General features: G+C 47.2%; 1 long non-coding RNA gene across 1 annotated transcript; it reads right to left on the reverse strand.

The window, feature by feature from the left end:
• Positions 1–8,542: 8,542 nt before the first annotated feature.
• LOC100911827 (uncharacterized) lies at positions 8,543–16,556 on the reverse strand. Its single transcript, NR_110710.2, is given in 6 exon segments — positions 8,543–8,837; positions 8,920–9,078; positions 9,430–9,626; positions 9,978–10,373; positions 16,013–16,357; positions 16,497–16,556. It is a non-coding gene; the product is annotated as an uncharacterized LOC100911827 (long non-coding RNA).
• Positions 16,557–24,122: the final 7,566 nt, after the last annotated feature.

Genomic DNA, 24,122 nt, shown 5'->3' on the forward strand with positions numbered 1-24,122 from the left:
ATTCAGAGACCTGCCTACCTCAGTCTCCCAAGAGCTGAGATTAAAGGTATGTACTACCATATCTGGCTCAAAAAGTGCTTCCTGAATGTGCTGTCTTAAGCAGAAGTGACCAATTAGGATCAGATGACCACATCCTATTCCTGTGTTTCTAAATGCTATTTGCTTGCTTCTAGTTGTCCTTGTTTCTCTCTGAAAGTTCCTTGGGAAATATGGTAGTGTGAGACTCTGGTATGACTCTCTAGTGGAAGAGAAGAAGTCTTCAGCTCCCTCCGGCCAGGAAAGGATCTCAGGGTTGCCGATATTAGAGCTGGGCCTGGGCGTCCAACATCACTAAAGAAAAGAACCAGGGCACAGTGTCCAGCCAGAGGCTAATCCGAGTTCCTTCCCTCATACTTAGCTTCTTTGCCTTGGCTATAAGAAGGGCGATGCTATCCTTCAAGGTCCAGCACTAAAGCAGTAGGGAATTATCTTAGTAAAGGGTTCCATTGCCGTAAGCAGACACCACAACCAAGGCAACTTTTTTTTTTTCTTTTCTTTTTTTTCAGAGCTGGGGACCGAACCCAGGGCCTTGCGGTTGCTAGGCAAGCGCTCTACCACTGAGCTAAATCCCCAACCCCCCCAAGGCAACTTTTATAAGGACAACATTTAAGTGGGGCTGGCTTACAGGTTCAGAGGTTTAGTCCATTATCATCAAGGCAGCAACATGGCAGCATCCAGGCAGGCACGGTGCAGGAGGAGCTGAGAGTTCTACATCTTCATCTGAAGGCTGCTAGTGGAAGAGTGACTTCCAGGCAGCTAGGATGAGGGTCTTAAAGCCCACACCCACAGTGACACACCCACTCCAACAAGGCCACACCTACTCCAACAAGGTCACACCCACTCCAACAGGGCCACACCTTCTAATAGTGCCACACCCTGGGCTGAGCATATACAAACCATCACAGGAGTGGATGGTCTGTGAACTCAGTATAGGACTAAGTGTCAGGTCTTCCTGTTCCTTTCTCCTCTTCTCCATGAGGGGTAATACAGGGTCCATGCACTCCAGGAGGTTCCAGGCCAGACAGGGGAGCAGATGGAAAAGCAGGCAATCCAGAAGGGTGTTAGTTAGCCTTTTGTCACTGTGAAAAGAACACCTGACACAAACAATCTCATGGGCTCAGAGGGTTCAATCCGTCATGGAGCAGGGGAGTAGAGTTCTGAGGAGCAGAGCTCTACGTATGTGGTGAGATGGAAGTTAAGAAAAGGAAACGCCAGCCCACAGCTCTTTCCTCTTTCTCTTTTATTCCACGATCCAGTTCACTGGGATGGTGCCAATACTGTTCACTTTCCTCTTTAGTTAATCTTCTCTGAAACAGCCTCAGACACGTGCAAAGGCTGTCTCAGGATAAACATCAGAGTGAGAGGCAGTCACAGTTGCTGGGCACAGGGAGATGAGAAGAAGCTGTCCTTTCTAGGAGAGGCTCCTGGAGGAGGCAGTTCTGGAGAGGAGAAGGGCATTGTTCTGTTCTGTTCCGTTCTGTTCTGTCCTGTTCTGTCCTGTTCTGTCCTATTCTTTTGTATATGGCTGTTTGACCTGCGTGCTGCTTGTGTGCCCGGTGCCCAAAAAGGTCAGGGGAGGGTGTCTGATCCTCTGGAACTGGAGCTACAGGTGATGTGAGTCATCATGTGGGTGCTGGGATTGAACTCAGGTTCTCTGATGAAGACACATGGAGACCGGAAGACATAGAACAGTCATAGGATAAATAAATACAGAGAATTAAGTTTTGTTTTGTTGTTGTTTTGTTTTTGTTGGCGATGCTATCTTTTACTTTTTTTTTTTTTTTTTTTTGTTGCTTTGTTTTGTTTTGAGACAGAGTCTCATCAGGAAGCCTGGCTATCTTAGGTGTAGAGCACACTGGCTTCAGACTCACGGAGATCCACCTGCCTCTGCCTCCGGAGTGCAGGGATTAAAGGACCACACCCTCATACTCAGCATTCATCATTATCATTTTAAAATGAAGGGAACCGGGCTGGAGAGGTGGCTCAGCGGTTAAGAGCACTGACTGCTCTTCCAGAGGTCCTGAGTTCAAATCCCAGCAACCACATACATGGTAGCTCACAGCCATCTGTAATGAGATCTGATGCCCGCTTCTGGTGTGTCTGAAGACAGCTACAATGTATTCATATAGAATAAATGAATAAATAAATCTTTAAAATGAAGGGAACCGTGGCACCGGGAGACAAACACTTTCCCAGGCTTACACAGCTAGAGAGCAGGAATCTGCTTCAAGCCCAAGTGAACTTCAGCTAGCCTTCGGTGTTCTGTGTTTTGTAGAGGGCCAAGCGAGAGAGCACTGCCCGTGGGCCTCAGCTGTTAAGTGGCCAGGGTGGTCTCCTAAGGAGCCAGTGCTCTTCTCCTATGCTGCTTTGGTCTCCTTCCCCTCTTCCTCTCTCCTGAGTCATAAACTTCTGTGCTTACTTCCCTTCTTCTGGCCCACCGGCTAAGTGGAGCTGGTCCTCTACCCTGGCTCTTGGTGGGGCAAAAGTCCCACCGATTTAGGATGGCCATCTGAGGGGATCTAGACAGCAACTTCTTCACTCCCCAGCCTGAGGTAGATGAGCACACTGAGCACTTGGAGGGAGAAGGAGGCAGGTGGGGTAAGGGAAACAGAGGACTGATCATCCGGAGAAAAACCCCACAGGGAATTGAAGGGAGAAACAGACCTGGAAGAGATTGCCCATGAAGTGTGAGTCTGACTTCTAAGACCTAGAATTCAACCTGCCTGAGTTACTGGCCCTTTAAAAACACACCATGCCCACGTCAGGCATGGGAGCAAGTGCCTTTAATCCTAGCACTGGAGGACAGAGGCAGGGGAATCTCTGTGAGTTTGGAGTCAGCCTGGTCTGCAAAATGAGTTCCAGGATAGCCAGGGCTGACTGTTTCAAAACAAACAAACAAAAGCCAAAAAAGAACAATGGACCCCACTCTGGGCATGGTTGCTCGGCCCTGTAATGGAGAAGTTGAGGCAGGAGAATCTTTGCAAGTTTGAAACTGCTGAGGTCAGGAAAAGACAACAACAACAAAGTGTGCTCACCTATACTTACAGCACTAGGGAAGCTTGGCCGACTCACTGCAAATTCAAGACCAGCCTGAACTCAAACAAACCAAATAAACAGAACATTTGGGCCACAGTATCTCTGCAGAGACCAGACAGTAGTGACATTTAAAGCTTTCCAGCTGATTCCAATGTCTAGCCACGTCAAAGCCACAGACTGTGGAAAAGGACTTTGGAATCTGTCCCTGGTGACACATAAGCCTATAATTAATTGTAATGGAGAGTCTGAGGCAGAAGGATCAAGAGGAGGGCTAGCTTGGGCTACCTAGTGAGTTTAATCCTAGCCTGGACTAAGTAGGTAGCCCCGTGGGGAGGACTCTGGGTCGATATAAAAAGAAAACTCTAAGGCCCTCCTTTGTCCATTGCTAGTTGAGTGATCTTGGCCGACGCATCAGACCTCACTGAGCCTCAGTTTCCTTATCTTTATAAAATAGCGATCTCAACTTTACCTGCTGCGTTATACAAATCAATAAGCTCAGGTAGACGGTTGGATGTGATATATATGGTTAATTATATAATTCTACTATTTTTTAAACTAGGATCCTGTGTGGAAATGTGATAGAATTAAATAATAAAAGGGGGCTGGGACGTAGCTGTGTTGGCAGAGTATTTCCTCGAGGGCATCTGAGGCCCTGGGTTCTGTCCCAGGCCCTGCATAAACTAGGTGTGGTGATAACGCCTGTGGTCCCAGGATTCAGGGGGTTGAGCCTGGAGAATCAGAAGTTCAAGGTCATCCTCAGCTATGCATTAAGTTCAAGTCGAGTTGAGACCTTGTCTAATGTTCTAGTGTGTGTATGTGTGTGTGTGTGTGTGTGTCTGTCTGTCTGTCTGTCTGTCTGTCTGTCTGTGAGAGATAGAAACTAAGCACACATCAGGAAGGCAGGTGTACTTGTGTGTGTACACAAACCACAAGGAGTTGTTGGGTTTAAAAGGAGAGCTGTGGGTTATTTAGTTATAGGCTTTTATGATTTTGGCTTTCAGAATATTCCATTCAAATATGGAAAGATGAACTAGGGAGTGTGGCATGTGTGTATATACGTGTGTGTGTGTGTGTGTGTGTGTAAATGATTGCTAAAGTGCAGCATCATTTGAGTGTGCCTGTCAGCATATCAGAAACGTCATCTATAACCTTCACTGTTTGCAGTTTAATCTCCCCTGCCTCCCCTCGGGCCCTGTTCTGACATTTTAAACCCCATAAATGACAGTAGTGCTCTAAGCCATTTTGAAAAAAGCCAAGCATTTGGAACACACACACACACACACACACACACACACACACCTAAATTCCCCTTTTCCAGAACACATGCTCACTCTCAACATCATGAGTGGAATCACACGCATGCTCACAAGTCTGTACTGGCCAATTTACAAGAAGTTGAAATTCCTGCTACTGGCCTAGAAATGTGTGTAAGTGTGACAGCAGGACACAAGTGCACAGAAGCACGGGGGTGTGTCTGGTGTCGGTGCAGGAACTCCAGAGGACTCACAGCATCAGGACACCCTTCTGTTCTCACCTCCAGTCCTAACCTTAGCTCCTTAGCCTTGAGAGAAAGGGGAAGACTCAGGGGTCCTTGAAAGGCTGCTGGAGTTTGTAGCATGTGGAAGAGCAGCGTGTTTTTTAATGTTCTTAAGCACTAAGCCATCTCTCTAGACCAGGGACTAATTTAAAAAATATTTTTATCATGAGTTGGGTGTGGTGGCATATGCTTTTAATACTAACATTCAGGAGGCAGAAGTGGGTAAATCTCTGAGTTTGAAGACAGCTTGGATAGTGAGTTCTAGGACAGTGGGGGCTATGTAGAGAGACTCTGTCTCAAAAAATTTTTTGATTGCACATCTTCATTTATGGGGGTGGCATGTGTGCCATCTGCACATGTGGATGTCAGAGGACAACTCGTGAGAGCTGGTTTGCTCCTTTAAAGGGAGAGCCCTGTCCAGCTCATGTCTTATGAACCAACCCTTGGGCTTGGTACAGATTCTATAACATAGCAAAGGCGGGTAAATGTTTGTTAAATGAAGTATAAATGAGCCCTGTAGTAAGTGGTGAAGGGGTGTGTGTGTGTGTGTGTGTGTGTGTGTGTGTGTGTACGTGTGCACGCATGCATGCATATGTGTGCATACATGTATGTGTGTCTGTGTGCCTATGTGCATTCATACATACTCCTGTGTGTGTGCATGGCCTGTGTGTACACACATGTGTGCCTGTGCGCATGCATGAGTATGTGCATGCATGCATGTGTGTGTGTCTGTGTGTGTGTGCCTGTATGTGCTTGCATGCATATGTGTGCATGCATGTATGTGTGTCTGTGTGCCTATGTACACTCATGCATGCTCACATGTGTGTGTCTGTGTGCGTGCATGCATGCATGTATGCCTGTGTACACACATGTGTGCCTATGCACATGCATGAGTATGTGCATGCATTCATGTGTGAGCATGTATGTGTGTGTCTGTGTGTATGCATGTGTGCCTGTGTGTGCATGCATGCATATGTGTGTGTGCATACATGTATATGTGTCTGTCGGTGTGCCTGTGTACATTCATGCATGCTCATGTGTATGTGCGTGCGCGCGCGCGCGCGTGTGTGTGTGTGTGTGTGTGTGTGTGTGTACAGATGAGGGTGGATGGGAGATTGCCTGGTTAATAACAGTTTCTAGAAGAGGTCTCATCTGAGCTGGTGCTGAAAGAGAGCCCTTATCACAACTGGTATCCACTTATTCCAGAGTAAGTGACTGATTTTTGTTTGTTTCTTTTCCTTCTTTCCTTCCTTCCTTCCTTCCTTCCTTCCTTCCTTCCTTCCTTCCTTCTTTCCTTCCTTACTTTCCTCCTCCTTCTCCTCCTCCTCCTCCTGCTTCTTCTTTTTGTCTTGGACTCTGACTTTCCAATAAGATCTTACCACTCAAAAACAAGATACCCTCAAATAAAGCAGAAAATGGCAGGCATGGCGATTTAGGACTACCTTTGTGTAGCCCTGTTAAAATATCTGGATCATCAATGCCCACAGCATTTTCCAGAGCTGGCCCCTCTTTCTCCACACCAGCGCCATGTACCAAAGAGAAGAGCAACTCTGGGAAGCTCTGCTTGATTCTGAGGGGCTCCGTGGCCTCTTCCTCACAAAGCTGGCTCCTGCAGCTCTCCCTTCTACTACATCCAGTCATCCTGCACTTTAAGGAACTTGTTTCCAAGGCAACCAATTAGTGTCAGGAAGTGAGGGCCGTGACGTCAGAAGAGGGTGGGGGTAGGGTGAAAAACTCCATCCCCCAGCTCCCTGGCTCTGCTCAGCACCCGTAGCCTTGCACGGAAAGCTCCAGAGCAAGAAGAGAGCCAGGCCTTTGCCCTTCAGAGAAGCGTGGCTCCCAGAAGAGTCCAGGAGCAAGCCCTGGGGCAGAGATCTGACTCCACAGGCAGGGTCTCTACCAGCCTTTCATTCTAAAGGGCTGACAAGGCTGTGTCTCCAGAAGACAGAGAGGAGAACAGTAACAGGACCACTGACAACTTTTTAATTTAATACTTGTAAAAATCTATCATTATTCTGAGGAAAGGGGCATGTACCATAGTGCTCCGTAGAGCTCAGAGGACCACCTCACGGAGTCTGCTCCCTCTATTCTACCTTTATGGGGCTCTGGACATCAAACTGAGGGCACTGGGCAATCGCTTTTACCTGCTGAACTATCTGACTGGCCTGTCATTTCGGGGCTCTGCAGACAAGGCAGAGGAGGAAAGCATGGCCCTCAGGCTTTCCTTGTGAACCCATTCTTTTACCTTCACCGCAGGGATGGGCTTTGGTCTATATGACGAAAGTGCATGCTTAGGAAGCCAACCAGGAACACACCCACAGAGTGTGAAAGGAAAATCCACCGAGTATAGTCCATTGGCTCTTTCTTGGTTGGGTTGGGGGTGTGACTCAGTGAGCAGAGTGCTTGCTTTGCTTGGCTTCAGTTTCCAGGACTGCATAAAACTGCATAAAACTGCATAAAGCTGCGTGTGGTAACTCACTTGCATCCCAGGACTCAGGAGGTAGAAGCAAGAAGATAGGAAATCAACGTTATCCTTGGCTACATAGCAATTTCAAGGCCAGCCTGGGCTACACGAAGCCTTCCTTAAAAACCAAACTAAACTAAAAATGAGATGTGTGCAGCAGAAGAACTGCAGCAGTTTGAACCTGCGAATCCTTGAGATCATGGCTGTCTTCCTGAATAGCAAGTTTGACAATTGGAAAGGTTATTCTGATAAAGAGATAAAGTGTCAAATAGAAAGGACCTTGTCCTTAGGGTAAAGCAAGAAGGCTGGGCATTTATCTATATGCTGACCCCTGTTGTACCAGCTGAGTGGGGCCAGCTGTGACGATGATGACAATCGCAATGTCAGCCTTCATGACCGAAGGCCGCAGCTGCATCCCCGGGAACTATATTTTACACACTTTCATCCTGTGGTGGCCCCATTTAACACACAGGCTAGGAACCGCTCTCAGGTTGGATGTGAAGGCTGACTGAAATGGAGCATTCTGTGCAAGAATTCTACTCTGCCGTGCAGAGGTAAAACTGGGAAGAAGGGGCTGGAGAGATGTCTCAGCATTTAAGAGCACTGGCTGCTCTCTCAGAGGATCTGGGTTTAATTCCCAGCAACCACGTGGAGGCTCACAGCCATCTGTAACTCCAGGCCTCTAGCTTACCCCACACCCCAACCCTGCTGAGCTCCAGGAGACCCCCTGCCCCACTGGAAAGTGGAGACTGTGACCTTCATGCCTCTCAAGCCAGGCACAACTCTCACTGCTCTGGGTCCCAGAGAAGCCTTCCTGACAGATGTGCGGATTGAGTAAAGAAAAGGAGGATTTGAGGGGATTATGCTGTCTGCTCCAGGCCTGGTCCCTGATCCCCCAAGGAAAGACTCAGAGAGTCTTTCTGGGCCTTCTGGAAAGAACCAGAGTGGTGATCAGGGGCCTTGCAATGATCTTGTCCCTGGCCAACCCCAGGAATGGCCAGTTGCTTCAGAAAGGCCTTGATAGTAAGGCCATGGCTGAGGAGTCAACAGAGGTGAGGGAGTGGACAGAAAGCCAAGTACCAGGGAGGGACTGGACCATCTGTGTCTCCCAGGACCAGCCAGTCCATGGCAAAGATCTAGGGAAGAAGCCTTAGTCTGGCTTCTTCAGAAGGCTGCTGGTTCAGGGCCATCTAGATCCTACTAAGAATTGAAGAAGTCTCTGCTGAATATAGGGTTGGGGAGACTTAAGCAGATATGAAGAGAAAGTGGAGGAAAGGGATTCCACTCCAGAAACACAGGAGGCCACCGCAGAGGAACCCAATGAAAGGCTCTGCTGGAGACACCTAAGAGGGTATACCAGCTCCTGCCTAGAGGGACAAGGGCTTTCTTTTTTCATTCCCGGTGGGGGGGCAAGGTGGGAGTGAGTGACCCCAGCACCCGGTCAGGAGAGCCTAGTCCCAGAAGGATTTTTTTTTTTTTTTTTGCTTTATTTTGGTTTTAGCTCTGCCGTCCTGCTTCTCCCCACAGACACATCCCTTCATGACCTTTGTGACATCTCTGTTAGGTCTCTCGGCTTTGGCTTCCAGAGAAAGCCAGGCAGGGGCGGGGTGGGCTGGAGGCCCGGAGGGAGCGAGGCCTGCAAGAGGCCGAGCCAGTCGCGGAGTCTGCAAGGTGCAAAGCAATCAGCGGAGCCGCTGGTGAGCAGGGTCACTCAGTAGTGTGCACATCAGGGTGAAATCCTTTCAGCTCTTCGCCAAACCCCTAGTGAAAGACAATCAGGCTCGCTGTCACCGAGCTAATTCTGTCTATATAAAAGCAGTAATGAAATTCACGGCAGGATTACCCTCTCCATCCAATGGGCCAGCGTCGTGGTGACATATCTCTCTTATTGCCCGAATGTAACACACCATCTAATTTACGTCGTGTAGCGAGCAGGAATGAAATGTTCATAAAGAATTGCTGCATCTCGTCACCTTAACTGCGGCCCGGGGCTCTGAGGCATCTGTCAGGGAGAGGAGCAGTTGCAGGAGGAGGGAGGGCGGGCGGGGCTCAGGGAGCTGCCGCCAGGGGCAGAGGCTTCTGTGGGGCGGTTGTTTCTTAATAGGGTGAAGTGGAGGCAGAGGGAGACCGGGGCTAGAATGAGGGGAAGGTCGGGAGGAGAAAGGAGGGGTGCAGGAGCTTTGGGGAGATGAGGATAAATAGAGCCAGAATGGAGTGGCCTGTGGGGAGTGCTTGGAAGTCTGTGTAGGTCTGAGAGGTCAGAGAGGGAGAGGACGAGAGCGTTTGGATTTGGGTGAGTTGGGAAATGAATGTGTGTGCCTGAATAACAAGGGGTTGCTGGGGGGGAAGTGACCTGCTCAGCCCCCCAGGTTCAGCAGGGCTTCTGTTCATTTTTTTTTTCATCCTCTGGAAATGGAAATCCACTCATGTCTGAAGGCTGAATGCACCAGGCACGGAGAAGGAAGACCTTGAACAGGTAGATTCTCAGAGCAAGTTTTACAAATCCAGGAGTCAGCCCCGCAGTTGTGGAGCACACCTTTAACCCCAGCCCTGGGGAGGCAGACATGGATACCTGAGTTCTAGGCCAGCCGAATCTACAGAGCAAGTTTCAGGATGGCTAGGGCTACACAGGAAAACCTGTCTTGAAAAACAAACAAATGAAACAACAACAAAAACAGACCCAAGAGCCAGTTACGAGCCTCCCTCGTCTCCACATGCAATTGCAGGTCCCAGACCACCAGCCAACCTTCTCAGCTCACTGTAGAAGAGAGGGCTCAACATTCTATTCTTGCACCCCACCCACCCCAAGGTGGCCATCTGTTGTCTGGAGAACTCAGTGCCACCAAGTCTCTGAACTTAAAAGCACTGTCTTCTTGCTCTTGAGAGAAGACCAGAATTTACCTCTGCAGCTTTTTTCCCTGGATGCTCGTGGTTACAAAGTATCTTCCAGTCATGTCCCTCTTTCCTTGAGGTCTAAATGTGCCGAGCTGGAAGCAGCCACTAGGAAAGACTTCCCCTAGCAATGGCAACAGTACCAGCCTGGTCTTCACTCTGCCTCCTACTGCAGCCGTCTGCAGACACCTTAGGAAAACCTTGTGATTACTCACACTTGGCCAGCTCCCTATCTGTCTTAGTTACTTTTCTGTTGCTGTGATAAAACACCATGACCAAGGCAACTTAGAGAAAAAAAGAGTTTCATTGAGTCTGTAGTTCCAGAGGATTAAGAGTCCACCATGATGGCAGGCTGGGCAGCAAGCAGCAGGCACAGTTCAGGAGCCCAATGCTGAGAGTTACGACCTTTACCACAAGCACAAGACAGGAAGAGCAGGAATTAGCAATGGTGCAAGGTCTAGCTCCAGTGACACAGTTTTTCCAACATTGCCACACCCCCTAAACCTCCCCAAACAATGCCATAAATAATATACACATACATAAATGTGTGTATATGTATGTGCTTTCTTAGCATAATTTGCTTCCTTTGTCTCTTTGACCATAGCCTCTATTCCTCCACCATCTCTATACGCTTCATGAAGGCAGGGACCCAGTCTGTTTCACTCAATGCTATATTCCCCAGCACCTGGCATAGTGTCCCAGAGGCACTGCAGGTGATGGGTACATCTGTGGACTAAAGCAACATGAGGCCTACGTAACCACCACAGTACTGGAATCCCTGTTCCTCCCTTCATCCATTTAATGAATGACTAATTTTTTTTAAATTAAGGGTATCTGGGTGGGGGTGGGAGTGTTGCACAGTGCAGGTGCCCACCGAGGCCAGAAAAGGACATCAGGTTCCCTAAACCTGGAGTTATAGGTGGTTATGAGATGTGGGTGCTGAACCCAAGTTTTGATCCTCTGCAAGAGCAACATATACCCTTAACCAATGAGCCATTGCCCTCAGTCCACACAGCCTTTTCAGTGGCAGTGTCAAACATACTATGGCCATCATGCTAAACATGTAAAGACATGACAGAAGGTCTCACAGCAGGGGGGGGGGAGATTCCATTGTTGAACCTATACCGTCTTATGCCAGAGAAGAGTCACATGCTTACCCATTGCTAATGTCACCTCTAAAAACTGGTGATCCTCTGGGAGATTACAAAATTCCCCAAGATGTAGATTAGCTACCTTTTGAGGGAAATATCAGCAAAGAAAGACAGTGTTATAATGCTATAAATGAGGGCTAGAGATGGCTCAGAGGTTAAGAGCACTGGCTACTTTTTCACAGGACCTGGGTTCAATTCCCAGCACTCACACAGCAGGTTACAACTGTCTGTAACTACAGTTCCAGGGATCTGACCACCTTACTCAGACATACACGCACGCAAAACACCGATGCACATAAAACAAATAAATAAATTTTTTAAAGTTGCAATTGAAACATTCAAGCATTTATTGAGCGTCAGCTGTGTGCACAACTGTAATATGTTGTGTAATATGTAATATGTAATATTCTTACCTGAGAGATGGAAGAATTGAACGTAGCTGAGCTGACTTACACATCGTACCCCAAGATACACACCTAGCGTACGATAGCTGTTCACTAAGTATCTGTTGAGTGAATGAATGGATGGTGTCTTAGTTAGGGATTCCATTGTTGTGAACAGACACCATGAGCAAGGCAAGCCTCATCAAGGACAACATTACACTGGGGCTAGCTTACGGTTTCAGAGGTTCAGTCCATTATCATCAGTAGGAATGTGGTAGCACCCAAGCAGGCACTGGAGGAGCTGACAGTCCTACATCTTATTTCAAAGGCAAACGGAAGACTGTCTCCCCAGCAGCTAGGAGGAAAGTCTCAAAGCCCAATCCTTCACAGTGGCACACTTCCTCCAAACAAAAGCCACAACTCCTAATAGTATCCCTTCCTGGGCCAGGCACATTCAAACCACCACATACGGGAAATGAATTCATAGAAAATGACAGGATTCAACCCTAGGCATCCTGGCTCCAAAACTCCTGGTTTTTCTACTATATTTCAAATAAATTAGTTTGGAATCCTTGGGATCAGAATTAGAAAAAAATACCTAATGTTGGGCTCTGAATCTGTATATCTACTGCTCCAGAACTTCTCAGACAGACACGAGGCATCTAAGGTATCAGGCCTGCCTCAGACATGATTAAGTCTGGAGAACTAAGACCAAACCTTAAGCCCCCATGCAAAACAATCTTGAAGGTGAGCCCTTTCTCATCCTACTGCATCCTTCTCCCTCCAACAACCCAGGCTTGGATAAGATGATGAAGAAGTCTACAAAAGTTGGGCTCTGTTGTGCACACCTTTAATTCCAGCCCTTGGAAGACAGAGAGAGGTGGATCTCTGTGAGTTTAAGGCTGGGCTTGTCTACATAGTGAATTCTAGGACAGACAGACAGGGCTATGTGGAGAGATCCTGTCTCAAATAAAACAACAACAATAAAAAAAGAGGCCTATAGAAGATTGCAATGTGGGAGCAGCTCTTGAAAAAATTCCTCGGTGAGATATCTGGACTTCCCTCAGTAGTTCAGATGTCTTTAAGTACCAGGTGACAGGCTGGAGAGATGGTTCAGTGGTTAAGAGCACTGGCTGCTCTTCCAGAGGTCCTGAGTTCAAATCCCAGCAATTACATGGTGGCTCACAACCATCTGTAATGGGATCCGGTACCCTCTTCTGATGTGTCTGAAGACAGCTACGGTGTACTCACATACATAAAATAAATAAATCTTTTTTTAAAAAAAGTACCAGGTGATATACAGGTATGCATGTTCATGTTGTGTGTACTCATATGTTCATGTACATATTTATACACGCAAGGAAGTTCATCCTTTCCTTTTTTAGTTTTTTTTAAAATATTCATTGGTGTCTTGCTTGCCTGTTTGTCTGTTTGAAGGTGTTGAACCCACTGAAACTGGAGTTACAGACAGTTGTGAGCTGCCATGTGGGTGCTGGGAATTGAACCCAGGTCTTTTGGGAGAGCAGCCAGTGCTCCTACCCTCTAAGCCATCTTCAGCCCTAGCTCATCCTTGCTTTAGGTCTCTCCTAGTTCAGTGGTATCTCCACTGGAGTTGCAGTACCCAAGTCTGAACCTTGAACCTTGCTCCCTGAAGACATCTACGGAGTCACTCCTCTGTAGCTTCCTTTCCTACTCACTTCTATCTTCCGCACCTGGAAACTGTGCCGGTCCTTCCAGCTAAGGCTCACAGCAGACACAGTGGGATTATAGGAGTTGGGCTCCCTCTCATTCCGAGGATATCTCTGCTATCTACATTGTTTCTTTAGAGAACAAACATGTAGATGGACCACCAAGGAGATAACCTCTCTAGTCTTGTTCACCATTAACATTATCCTTCATCCTCCCTACCCGCAGGGCTGTCAGTAGAAGCACCCACGTCCACTGTTGCCAGGGGGCTGTATGAGGCTTGGTGCCTTCACAAGCATCTCTGGGGTTTGAGAGCACCCTGCTATGACCACCCACATCTCACAGGCCCCTGGAAGACAGCATGTATTTGTATTTTTTGAAGTCTCCATAAAAAACGCGCCTCAGGAATCTCAGCACTGCTTCCCCAACCTTGTAGAGCTTTGCTGGTGAGGAGGTCAGGATATTGCCTAGGCTGTTCTTGAATTTGTGATGCTCCCGGCTCTGCCTACTAAATGCTGAGAGTACAGCGCATATTGCTACCATGTCTGGATCAAATACTAATTTGTTGTTGTTGTTGTTGTTGGTGGTGGTGGTGGTGGTAATTTTTGGAGGGTTGGCCATAGAGGGAGACAGGGTTTCTCTGTGTAACCCTAGTTGTCTTGGAACTCACTCTGTAGCCCAGACTGACCCTGACCCTGGGGATCCACCTGGTTCTGCCTCCCAGATATTGGGATTTAAAAATGTGAGCCACCATCGCCAGGCTTAAATACTAATTCTTTAAAGATTTATTTATTTTATGTATACGAGAACACTGTTGCTGTCCTCAGACACACCAGAAGAGGGCATCAGATACCGTTAAAAATGGTCGTGAGCAGCCATGTGGTTGCTGGGAATTGAACTCAGGACCTCTGGAAGAGCAGTCAGTGCTCTTAACTGCTGAGCCATCTCTCCAGTCCTCAAATATTAATTTTGTAATAGTATTCTATTTTTAAATAGAATCTCCTATACGGTAGGCTGGCTTTACACTCCTTCTATAACTGAGGATAACCTTGAACTCTGATCTTCCTGCTCCCACCTCCTCAGTGCTACGGTTACAGGCATGTGCCTACACATCTGGCTTATGCAGTGTTGAGGGTGGAATTCTTCATACGTGCAGGGTAATAAGGAACCCCTTTACTGACAGCGAGCGAGTGCTACATCCACTGGTTCAGAGCCTTTCTGTTTGTTAGTTCATTTGAGACACAGTTTCACTATTTCCCAAAGTGGCTTTAAATTCGCCATGCAGCCCAGGCTGAAAACTTTAAACTTGGGAGGCACAAATTGCTTCCTAAACCCGTCCCCTGCAGCTAACATCTTTTCTCCTAGGCAGGATGGAGGTCACATCCTGTGGCCAGTGATTGCCAGGGCAGTGTACCTTCGGTTATAATCTTCCCTCTCTTCCCTCTCTTCCCTCTCTTCCTTGGTCTCCAGTAGTCTCCCCTCCCAGCACTTGGTGCTGAAGCTGTACTAACATAGTAAAGTAGACCACTTTGGGTGAGGGCATGATCTCACTCTAGCTGAGTGGCTACCAAACATACCATAAGCAGGAGCCAGGGAGAGAGAGAGAATTTAGACAACAGTTGCAAAGAAAACAAGAATCTCTCGATAATATCTGTTCTAAAAGAAGCAGGAGGCATCCGTTTCGGGGTCTGTGGAAACCGATGGGCCTGTGGCTAGAAGTTTAAGCATAAGTTTTATTTGATCGTCTCTGGACAGGTGAGAGGGGAAGGGAAGATTATATGAAACAAATCGACTAGAAGTTGTTGGCGATGGATTAAGAATTGGTATACAATGCTGCCAATGTGTTCGTTTGATTTCCACATTTCTCTACCCCCCCTTTATTCCCACCTTGCTTCCCCCATCACGCAGCCAGACACAAATGATACCTTGATGGCTATTTCAGCTGCAACCCTATACATTCAGAGAAGCCGGAGCTCCCAGCTGCCAGCCAATTCTGATCCCCTAATCCCTAAGGGACCAGCTGGTCAGAATTCTCAAGGATGACAGACCTCCAGTGCACATGTGACTTCTGATGCCAACACTGTAATCAAGGTGAGACCACTTAACTTCTTTGCATATAAAACCTTAGCCCCAGCCTGCCCACCTCCCCCTGACACACTCACACCACCCTAGATGGGAGTAACTCCAAATTTTTAAGGAAGTATTCTAAAACCGTGCCTTTCCGTTTCCAACTAGAATGACCGGAATAGACTTCACAGTGTGGGTGGTCCAGGCAGCCTCATTGTTGGCTTGGACAGCTGTTGAACCATCGGTCACCAGGACAAAGCAAAGATGGCCCAGTGCCCTTCAAGCCTGCTGCTGACTGTGGAGCCCATTACAATAATGGGGAAGTTAATTGCTAGCCTCATGCTTGTCTGAGGGTTTCGTGAGTACCCCCAGGTACTGTGTGGCCTAAACCTTTATCAGTTGAAAACTATGACCAGCATGCACTTGCCTGGAGTTTGGTAGGATAGTCAGGGGTCATCTATGACATAGATAAGGCTGAAAGGATCCTCAGGATAGAGGATAATTGATAATTGAAGAAATAGAGATAAATCCCTACTAAGTATGGGTCAATGCCCTTATTTTCCAGCGCTTCCCGGAGCCAGGACTTCGATTTGGTGGTCATTGCCTGCTCAGTGACACTAAATTCTCCAGTAGTCTGCAGGGATGTGTAATTATGCCTTCGTTAGTGATTGTTCACTAAGTAAACCCTTGGTGTAGTTACCATGTAAGTCAACGGTATTTACAGGATATTTTTTCTGCCTGTAACTCAAAGCCTTACCGAAACAAATTGGAATTGCCTTCTGGAGGCCGTTGTTATAAATTACAGACCCAACATCTGTCCACATCTGCAATGTCTAGACAGCCTGTCTCAGCTACAAGAGAGGAGAGAGATGAACGAACAGAAAGCACGAGAGGCTGAGGAGTAGCAGAGGAAAACCTCAGGCTCACAGAGATTTTTCTCTTTTGAGGTTCACTGCATGCATGTTGCTCTCTTTCTGACGTGGACCCGAGCCCTCAGCGGCCCCAGGCTGAGGTCTGCAAATGCCCATCACTTGGAGGTGCAATGGACAACGTAGCTCTTCTGTTCGGACGTTCTCAGCCTAGATGTGCTTTTTGGTGGGGCCTAAAAATGTCAGATGAAATGCAGAGACTGAGAGGAATCAGGAAAGGAGACTCCTGCTTTTCCAAAGTTCTCCAGCTCCTCTCTCCACCCTCCGTCTCCTGACCTGGCTCTCGAGGAGGGGAGGCATCCATTCGCCTACCTTTCTGGTGGTCCCTCTCCTGCGTCCACGATAAGGAGCCTGCCCGTCAGCTGAGTGATTGTCTTTTTTTACAGTTCCTAGCACAAACCTTCTCATTTATATGTAAAGCAGCCATTAGTCATAGCTCCGTTCCCACACACTGCCTGATGTACAATCACATTCCGAAGCGGATGAATCTTTCCACACAGCTGCTCTGCTATGAATAATCCGTCTCCAGGCCCATAAATCAGAAAAAAATCATGCACCTCGTTCGCCTGATCCTTACACAAAGTCATATATTTTACATGAGGACGAGCTAAATATTCATGAGTCTTAAAGTCTTTTTTCATAGGCACTTGTTGGGGTTGTTTTCCATTGTTGGTGGGGGGGGCAGCACCAAGGTTGTATCTACTTAAGGGAACAAGGGGAGAGGAAGAGGAGGAGGAGATGACATCCCCCACCTCCGTCTCGTGTGTGTGTGTGTGTGTGTGTGTGTGTGTGTGTGTGTGTGTGTGTGTGTGTGTTGTGTATTTGAGAGGAAAAAGAAGTGTGAGAGAGATATTGATTCCAGCTATCTCTTGTTCCAGGAGTCGTGTGGGATGAAAGATGGTCATGTGGGGTCTTAGAAATATGATAAAATACCTGAGCTTACCTGAGCTCCTGACTTCCTCTTGGTTGGGGTGACTGCTGCTTCCCTGATCTTCAAGGTCATTTTATGAACCTTTGCCTTCTTACCTGTGGAGCCATAAATTCGACCTTTTGCTACGGACAGAGGATGCGGAATTTGGGATGGGAGGGTAGCAGGGGTGGGGGTGAGGGGTGGGGGGAGAGAGATCAGCAGATGTAAAATAATCCACTCGGATGTTAGTGCAGCCTACTTGGCTGCCTGTGGTGACACGCGTGTAATCCTAGCACTGGGAGAGTGGAGTAAGCGGATTGTGATTAGAGGCTAGCCTCAGCTACCTAGTGATTCAACAAAAAAGCCTCGTACAGAGCCAGAACTGAGGGCCTCTAACAACTCCACCACTCCCTGTGTCTCTTCTATCAGGGAGCACTAGGATGTCTTTCCTGATTCTTAGGACTCATCTTTCTTTTCAAAATGCTTCCTGGAACTCCTGTCTGTCTGTCTCTGTCTGTCTGTCTGTCTGTCTCTGTCTGTCTCTATCTCTCTGTCTCTCTCTCTCTCTGTTTCTCTCTCTCTCTCTCTCTCTCTAATCCAAAACTTGACCCTCCAAGAAGCTCCTTCCCACTAACAGAAGGCAAGACAGGAGGCGTTCCTTGCGCGGCTGTGCAAGCCGAACACTCCGCCTCTCCCTCTGTGACAGACCCCAGGTCCTCGTTGGCGGGCGCTCTTCCATTTTATCCAGAGCTGTCTGTCTGACTCATGAATGCCGTGATCTGCAGTGGGCGTGATGATGTGTCCTCACTTCCCTTCAAAGCTGGGAACACGCTCTCCCCTTGGCCTCACTGACGAGGTGAAGAGCGATGTGGAGGCTGAGAATTCTCAGACTTAACTGAGATCTGGAAACGCCTAAGTGCTCACACAGCCTTGGCTTCCTCTGAAGAAGAGTTTGGAAACCGGAAGGACACCTCTTTGGTGGGTTATCCTTTATCTAAAAATCTCTTTGCTGGAGCTGGTGATGTAGTTCAGTCTGTGGAGAGCTTGCCTGATTAGACTGCAGAGGAAGCTCAAGGTCAGTCTGAGCAATTTAGTGACATTTTGTTTCAAAAAGTAAAAAGAGCCACAGGGGTGGTGTCTCATGTCTTTGATCACAGCACTCTGGAGACAGAGGCAGGAAGATCTCCGTGGGTTCAAAGCCAGCTTGGTCTACATAGTTACATTCAGGACAGAGACATCTATATAGACACACACACACACACACACACACACACACACACACACACACACACATCTGCTAAAACCTTTGTTTATACAGAGACTCCCTGCTACATTCCAGAAATTTGATAACCTGGAGCAGTGACCCTTTTCCCCTTGGAGTAGTGACCCCTCTCCCATTCCTTTATCCTTTTTCATTTCCCGTTCTATTCTTTTAAGACTAGTCAGTTGAATAAAAGTGTGAGATCAGACACTAGCCAGTGGGGAAAAGAGACAAGCACCACCTGAGTTAGGCTAAAAACCTAGTATGCTTCCAGCCTCTGTGTGCCTGCTCTTCCTAGCATTCACTCCAGACCTCTATTCTTTGTCAGAGTTCAGACTCCTCATTGAAATAGTGCTCTTCTTCTTTGTGACCCTGTTATTTCTAACAGTCCTAGTACTGAAAAACAAATAAAGTCACTTCTTGTGCTGACTAGCTTTTACAACCTCGTGTCACTAGGGAAAAGGGAATCTTGACTGAAAAATCATCTCAATCAGATTGACCTTTGACCCTGACTGTAAGATATTGCTTTGATTGATTATTGATTTGGGAGACACCCCCCCCCCAGCCCACTGTGGGCAGCACCGTTCCTAGGCAGGTGGGCCTGGGATGTTTATCAAAGCTAGCCTAACAAGCCAGAGGGAACAAGCTAGTAAAGAAGTGTTTGTCCAAGACTTTTGTTTTTGTTTGTGAAACATGGTCTCTCTGCATAGTCCTTGCTGTCTTGGAACTCTGTGTAGACCAGGCTGCTTTGAACTCACAAAGATTTGCCTGCTTCTACCTCATGCATACTGGAGTCAAGGCATGTGCAACCACACCTGGTTGGTCCTTGGTTCCTGCCTCCAGACTCTTGGCCTTGAATTTCTGCCCTGGCTTCCCTCAGTAATGAACTGTAACCTAAAAGTGTAAACCGAAACAAACTCTTTGTTCCCCAAGTTGCCTTTGGCCATGGTGTTTATCGTAGTAACAGGACACTTCCCTAACAGATGGACAAACCAAGGTACAACCTCGGCAGTGACATTTCAAAGATAAATCAAGAGGTGAGAGTAGGAAGCCACAGTTATATCTGATTCCCTTTGTGATTTTTGACTCTGGCCATCAACCCTGCATACCCCTACTTCCTCAAAGCCTCTCCCTATTTCTATAAACTTGCAGGCTTGCCCTGCTTGGTTGTCCCTTTGCTCCTCTCCTGCTTGAGACCCCACTTTTCCTCCTGTTCAAGGAACATTAAGTCAAAGAACTGCCAGAGAGGAGGGAAAAGTCCAAACAATCACAGATGGCAGACCCGGAAAATTTAATTTAAAGTCATTCTTTATTATCCAAAATATTAAAATTAAAGCTATAAAGCCCAAAGGAAAACACAGATTAAAACCCCCAATGTTTCACAGTCTCTTCCTCAGGGGGTCCCCAAAACATTGAGTGAGAATGCTTTTCAAAAGAAAGCAGGGGTGCTGGAGCTAAGAGCCAGCTGTAGATCACTGAGCCAACCACTCAGCCACTGACCCAATCAGCTTCCCTTAAAGCCAAACACCAACTGTTTCATATGCAATTAATGATCGCCCTGGCAAATTAAAGTGCATCAAGTCGTCACAGGCATCCTCGAATGAGAAGGCACACAACAGTCACAGGTATCTCTTCCCTGGCATCTTCATAATAATATTACCAGGCTAATCTGGGCTTGGAGATTTAATTCTGCAAAACGCCATGTGCTAAATATTTATATTCATAAAGGGCTGGAAAACACGTTCACACGCTACCTCTTGGTTCTCCATTCATCTGGACTAGGCCTGGGGCTCACTCGCTGGGTCTGTGGTAGAGGGCAAAAGGCATCAGTTGATGTCATTAGAACCCCACCGTTTCTGGTCCCCAACTTCACTCTTCCAAAGGGCTTATTGCTGGGTTGGGTATCTGGAGGTACCAGGGGGAAAAAAGAGCAAAACTTCTTTCTTCCCTTGGAGATGTCAAACTAGCAAGCCCCTTCATATTTCAGGGCTAAGAAAGGGGCAGCAGGATGGATAAACGTGCCTCTTGCTCATTCTTTGGTGCAGAAAAATCAGAGCCCAGGGAGGGAAAGCAAAGCCCACCTCAGCCATTCTTTACAGCTCTCCATCAGAGAAATCACAGATGTCTGATTTGGGATGTCACTGTGTTTGAGCTATAAAACTGAGGAATAAGACCTCACTAAAAAACCGTATGGAAACCAGCGCTGATGGGAAGGGAATATGTTTTGTGGCCTTTCGGATCTGTCTGAGTTTCCTCTATCGAGGTTTGAGTCTGAGCTATGGCCCTTCAGAGCACCCCAGCATATAAGGCCTACAGGGCTTGGCTGAACCTCTGCTCTCAGGGGTTTGCCAGCATCATTTGTGTCCATCCAGACACCGATTTCCTCTTCCCGTGGGCATTTTGAAACCCAGTTGTTCAATCCAGTCCCCTCTGCCATTTCTCTCTTTGGCAGCAAAGGCAGATGATAGAGCCTGTCTGTCTGTGCACACCAGGACTCGAAGCCTTCAGCAGCTTTTCCGGGGCTCAGTCTATCATAATCAAGATGGGATCAGTTAGCAAGCATTACACCGGTTGCGCTCTACAACGATTAACCAGCCTTAAGGGTTTCATGGCTACGGTTTACATGTTTCGATTTCCTACAATTACGTTAACAACGAATAACACTAACAAATGAACTGCCAGCTCACTGACTGAAGGCCAGTGCTCAAGATTCAGCTTGAGGCTGGGTCGGGGGGGAGGTAGCACAGTGAGTAGAGCATTAGCCTAGCATGCCTGAAACCCTGGGTTCAATTCCCAGCATGGCATAAACTGCACGGTTGTATGCACCTATAATCCTAGCACTCAGGAGGTGAAGGCCAGAGAGTCAGAAGTCCACACTCATCCTCAGCTACATAATAAATTTGACCGTGCCTCAAAAATAAACAAACAAATAAATAATCTTGCTATCGAACAGACAAATAACACAGTGTCCCCGCCAGTGTGTTCTAGCATGTTGAACAGAGAGGCTTTCTCAAGTTTCTTGGGTACAGAGGGAAGGGGAATAATTTTTGGCCTTATTCCTAAAAACAGTGACTAGACATTCCAGCTTACTCCTGCCCTGCTGCTCCATTTGACGCATTTTCCTAGCCTTCCACTGGTTCCTCGGGCTCCTACTGGAGATCTAGTCATCGTGAAGTACAGCTGTGTCAACTCACTCATTAATTTGGAGTCACAAGTCCTACAGTTGGACATGGTCGTGCCTGCCTGTAACTCTGGCACACAGAGGATGAGACAGGAGGATTGCCATGAGGGCTACAGAGGTCTTGTTTCAGAGAGAGAGTCAGAGACAGAAAGAAGAAACTGAGACCTCAAGACATTACAATCAGTTGGAATTGAACGTGGACCTTGAAACTGTTCTTTTAATCATAAAGCTGCCAAATTGTTAAAAGTCCAAACAGTGTCTAATCTACAGAAGAGACTTGTGCTGTTTTGCTTCTGGTCCTGGACTTGAATCCAAGGTTTTACACACGGTAGACAAAAACTCTAACACTAAGCTATATTCCCAACCTTCTCTCTACTTTTTGACTTGTAGAAAACCCACCTTGCCCTTAGAACATGTTCATCCATTGTTCCCCACCCATCTTTGGACCTTGAAGCCACAGAGATGGCACCGGAAACTCTCTCTGGCCCTCTGTTTTTCATTCATGTTTGGCCAACCAGAAAAACCAGATTAAAACGCAAGAGGGAAGACATACGGTTCTTCCAGGTGTCTCCCCACTGGGTTGCCCATCCTCCCTTTTGGAAAGCCTTGGCTATAGACAAGGCCTCTTGTTCTTGTTTCTGTCCTCTCAGAGTCTTGGTAACTAAGCATTCTCCCCCATCCCTCAACACTTTGGGCATGTTGTTAGCAGTATTCCTTGATGGTATTCCTAAACTCTGCTCAGATTTTTAAAATACATTTGCTTTATTATTTGTTTGTTTGAGACGAGGTCTCATGTAGCCCAGAGGGACCTCAAATTCACTACAGAGCTGAGGATGCTCTTGGACTCCCGAGTCTCCAGCCATGACCTACAGAGTGCTGGAATTATAGGCGTGTATCACCACGACCATTCCCAGTTTATGCATTGCTATGGCTCAGTCCAGGGCCTCATGCATGCTATGCAAGCAACCTGCCAGCTGAAGTGCATTCCCAATCCAGGCTCTCAAGTCATCATGTCTGTGTGTGCCAGCACTCTGAAGTTCCCGGACCCCTGTTGCCAGAAAGCCCCATTAGTGAATATTTTTGTGTTGTACTTCCTCTAGAGCGGTGGTTCTCAACCTTCCTAACGATGCAACTCTTCAATACAGTTCCTCTCTGTAGTGACCCCCGACCATAAGATTATTTCTGCTGCTGTTTCATAACTTTAATTTGATACTGTTATGAATCATGATTTGGAGAAAGAGGGGTCTTGACCCACAGGTTGAGAACCACTGGAATAAAAAACAACATCAAAAGAATTTTAGAAAGGAGTTCTTCCTTCCTTCCTTCCTTCCTTCCTTCCTTCCTTCCTTCCTTCCTTCCTTTCTTTCTTTCTTTCTTTCTTTCTTTCTTTCTTTCTTTCTTTCTTTCTTTCTTTCTTTCGTTTGTTATCTTTTCCCAGACAGGGTTTCTCTGTGTAACCCGACTGTCCTGAAATTCATTCTGTAGATCAGGCAGGCCTTGCATTTAGAAATCCACCTGCCGGGGCTGGGGATTTAGCTCAGTGGTAGAGCGCTTACCTAGGAAGCACAAGGCCCTGGGTTCGGTCCCCAGCTCCGAAAAAAAGAACCAAAAAAAAAAAAAAAAAAAAAAAAATCCACCTGCCTCTCGAGTGAGTGCTGGGATTAAAGGTGTGCACCACCTTCGTTTCTAATCCATCTGCTGAGTGATGGATACAAAGAGAGTGTTTAATCCTCTCTAATAAACGAATCCTCGCCTTGATCACCTCCTTCTCAAATGGCTTTGGGTAGGCTGAGGGGATCAAAACCAAAAAGCTTCCATGATGTAAATGTCCGGGAAATCATAGCAGACAGAATAAGGAAATCATCACCAGTTGAGCTGAGGTCTGATGAAGTCCGGTTAAACCAAAAACAACCTGTTCAAACAGGCCAAAGTCTGCAGACTCAGCATGGTGAATACTGTGTCAGACAGTAACAAATTGAGGTACAGAAATCTGGGGAAAGACAGCTTTGTCAGCACAAACCCCTGAATGCTGATTAATCTCTCAAGCCTGGAAAAACATAGCAAATAAAGTGTGTATGAACCTCTCTCTCTCTCTCTCTCTCTCTCTCTCTCTCTCTCTCTCTCTCCCTCCTTCCCTTCCCTCCCTCCCTCCTCCCCTCCTTCCCTCCCTCTCTCTCTCTTTCTCTCTCTTTCTTTCTTTCTTTCTTTCTTTCTCTCTCTCTCTCTCTCTCTCTTTCTTTCTTTCTTTCTTTCTTTCTTTCTTTCTTTCTTTCTTTCTTTCTTTCTTTCAGAGCTAATAGCCAAACTCACATGCTGTCCCTATGCCTGTTGACCCCCTTCCCAACTAGTCTCCCTCCTTTTCTCTCCCTCCCTCCCTCTCTCCCTCCCTCTCTCCCTCTCCCTCTCCCTCTTCTGGTCTTAAGCAGGCAGTCACAGTCACAGCCACAGCCACAGCCACAGTTATTTGATTGCCACAACCATGTTACTTTTGGCTTAATCTGTAGTCCAGGCTGCCTTTGAACTCGAGGCTATTAGACCTGCTTCAGGTTTCCAAGTGCTGAGATTATAGGTACCGTGCAGGAGCCT

Source organism: Rattus norvegicus, chromosome 1, assembly GCF_036323735.1.
Source record: "Rattus norvegicus strain BN/NHsdMcwi chromosome 1, GRCr8, whole genome shotgun sequence".
Classification (NCBI taxonomy): Eukaryota; Metazoa; Chordata; class Mammalia; order Rodentia; family Muridae; genus Rattus; species Rattus norvegicus.